General features: G+C 38.1%; 1 protein-coding gene across 3 annotated transcripts in view; it reads left to right on the top strand.

Annotated features, from left to right (window-relative positions):
* The window catches only part of nck1b (NCK adaptor protein 1b), a 27,363-nt gene that overhangs the window by 8,291 nt on the left and 15,734 nt on the right, over positions 1-3,338 (top strand). The gene's annotated exons all lie outside the window — the stretch shown is intronic.

Raw genomic sequence — 3,338 nt, 5'->3', positions numbered from 1 at the left:
TGCCATGGGTGTCTGTGGAATAGTGCCAGACTTAAATTAATTCTATGTTTAGACAATAGTATGAAGTGATAGATGTATATGAATGTGACACTAGTTGATTTTTTGCTGGGTGTGCTTGCATGCTACTGATGTCATCTCCTATTCTGTCTTTGGATGCTTCCACCTCCATTTGTCTGATACTTACATTAAATATAGATTTAGTTTAAAAATTACATTTTTTGGGAAGAGGATTAACTCAAAAGTTTAATGCCATCATCTTATTAAAAAAAACTTCTGTGTGGTGTTGTGAGAAGTGTCAATAAGTAAATATAAAGTTTTTTCATTGAAAAAGTTCTAATGTAAAATTATTAAACTGTCTGTGTTTGATTAAAAAACTATAGGGGTTTGTTGTCCTTTAAGTAGGAGTTGTTACCTCTCAGAAAAACTAAATCTTAACACTTAAGACCCACTCTAATAAAAGTAGTGTTTTTGGTGTTTTTAACATGTTCTTGTAGCATTTTTCTCATAATGGAGAACATATGTAAACAAATTTAAGATTAAAGCTGCATTTCTGAGAATTTCTTTATTCAAATCGTGTTGGATCAGAAGCAGCTGAAAACCTGCAGTTTGAAAAGCTTCCAGTTTGTGATGCAGCAAACGCTTCAATTCTGATGCATCAACCTGAAGACCAATAGATGCATGCACTTCTTCATCTGGCTCCAAACTTAACGGCTGTATAGCTCCAATTAGTGCTGCCCAAAACTATTATTTTAACATTCGACCAATCTCCAATTATTTTTTCCGATTACTCAACTAATCGGGTCATGCGCAAACTGGATGTAAAGCACACTTCTTAACTGTCATTAGCTTTAAACTAACTGAAAATTAGATATACAGCATTACCTGCGATAATGCTAGTGTGAATGCTGTAAGCAGAAGTTACTAATGGTGATAGCTGAAGATGCTGAAATTGATAGCTAATAGCTGAAGCTGATAGCTAATATTTAAGTTAAATATGAAATTAGCCTAAAAACCTTAAAAAAGCCTAAGTTAGCCAAAACAGCTAGCATTCTGCTGAAATATTAGCTAAACTTTAAAATCGGCTAAAAACTGAAAAAATCCCAAGTTAGCCAAAATAGCTAGCATGTAACTAAAATATTAGCTAAACTTTAAATTAGCCTTGTGGTTGTGGGGTGCTGTAAGCTAGTGGAAGAGAGTGTAAACAAAGGGCTGATGGGAAAATTAGTGGAGGCTAATTTCTATGTGCCACCCCCAACTCGGAGGCGAATTTCTAATGATTTCATGTCACTCTACAGAAACTATGTCCTAGAAAACAACCCAGAATTTTATATTTTTAGCTAAAAAAAGGAAATAATCCTAATTAAAATTCCACTGAGAACAATTTTACAGTTGCTTTAATGATGATCGGTGTGGATCTTTGATAATCGTTACGATCAGGATCGTTGTTTAGTGATGGACTGGGCAGCCTTTTCATTCTGTTGTGTAAATGGATTGGATAGTGGATATTAGTGTGACACATTTGAGCACTTTGACCTGTCTGACCTGGTGTTTAATGCTTTTGAGTAGGGAATGGCCCTGGCTTAGCCCGCTGCTGCATCATTAGCTGAGAGCATCTGTCACATCTTTTCTTCCTCCTTCTCCGTCTGGTCTGTCATAAGTCTCCAGTTTGAGATTAACACTACATGTGAGAGTGATGGCAAACAGAGAAGTTAGGACAAGAATGCAGAGTTCTTTATAAAATCAGGAGACAATTCTGCCTCTCAGTGATTGGAGAAAGGGTAATATCTTGAAGATGGTCTGCTTTATTTGAGTGATGGAGCCCAGTCCAGGGAGTAGAGCCATTGTTGCCTTTGTTTAAATGAACAAGACTCCAGAGGAGAGTAAATTAAGGTTGTGTTTTTGCGTGCCACTCCCTTATATGGCTCCTTGTGTGCGATTAAATAATTAATGGGAAAAAAATCTACAAAGAACATGCCATCAGACTAAACAACGGCAAACACCCATGAATGTCAAAACATGCAGTTTTAAGAGAGTTGAGTATTTGTCTGAGTTTTCTGCAAAAAATCATTTGACAGTTCTACCGAATCCAAAAAAAATCTAAAACTATTCCTTTGATTTAATTCTGAAAATTAACTAGAGAGGCTCGTCTACTGTTAGCTGGAGATCAGGTTCTGCACCATCTCAAGACCAGCTGTGCCTGAAACCTAGACACCACTGCAGGCTCAGTTAAAAAACCCCAAGAGCTCTCTATCAATGAAGTCAGTGTCTGCTCCCTGAAACTTCATCCACTCCCGTGACATCAGAGCAGCTAAGGGACCACGTCAATGGTGCCTCACTCCTCCGTTCCTCAACCAAGTATCTGCGAAGTCAACCCAGACTTCTCCACGGGCTGTGTGGGTCATAAGACCGTGTTGTTGTGAATGTGCGCTTTGTTGAACATGAAAAACTTTTCACAGCGGATCACATTCATATTTCATATCGCCTGGAGAATCTGTGCCACGTTTTCAGATAATGGAGCCACGCTCATTTGTGATACACTTCATGCAAGCCCTGCGTCTATATAAGCTTCACCAGAGCTACAATTAAACCAATATTCCACATTGTTATTGGACAGTGCCTCTTTCTTCCCCCATAATATCTGACATCCTCTGGGCTCACAAAAGGCAGTTGTTGGACTTCTCCTTAAATGATCCCTTGTGTAAATATTTGAATAAAATGTTCATTTTAAAGGCCTTTTTTTCTATAATTTTACCGCTATTGGGGTTGAAACGCCAAACAAGTAATTTATCAATTTTATTTGGGATATAACTGGTGGTTAGAAATGGTCTGAGAAGACTAAACTGTGGAAATGAGAGCAGTAAATTTTGGAGTCTTTTTGGACAAACCATCCATCTTAGCTCCTGGACAGTCCAGAATCTGTATGGGGGATGACAAGGTGGAAAGTATAGATGCATCATTGACTGTATATAGAGAACTGGACTAATAAGGTGTGACGTCACCCATAGAAAATGCCTTACATCCGGCTCCAGCGATATGAAGTCCATGCAGTCATAATTTTTCCGCAATTTGGACGTCTTCATGTTGGAACCAGACAACAGTGATGAGTCGGTCTGAGTCTGTGTTTCTATGGCAACTACTGTCGCCAATCGTGAGGAAGCTTGTTTGAAGTTCACGCCCCTTACAGTAAAAGTGGTTATAAATATCATAGAAAAATTTGGATTAGCAAGAATATAGTTATTCTGACAAATAGAATGACCAAGTAATGGAGGTTTATTTCTCAATAGAAGTCAATGGGATTTTGGCTTCTTGGAGCCAGCAAGTACTTCCTGTTTGGAACA

Source organism: Oryzias melastigma, linkage group LG20 (assembly GCF_002922805.2).
Source record: "Oryzias melastigma strain HK-1 linkage group LG20, ASM292280v2, whole genome shotgun sequence".
In the NCBI taxonomy this organism is placed as follows: Eukaryota; Metazoa; Chordata; class Actinopteri; order Beloniformes; family Adrianichthyidae; genus Oryzias; species Oryzias melastigma.
Note: the sequence above shows the minus strand (reverse complement) of the source record. Positions and strands in the feature narration are given on the sequence as shown.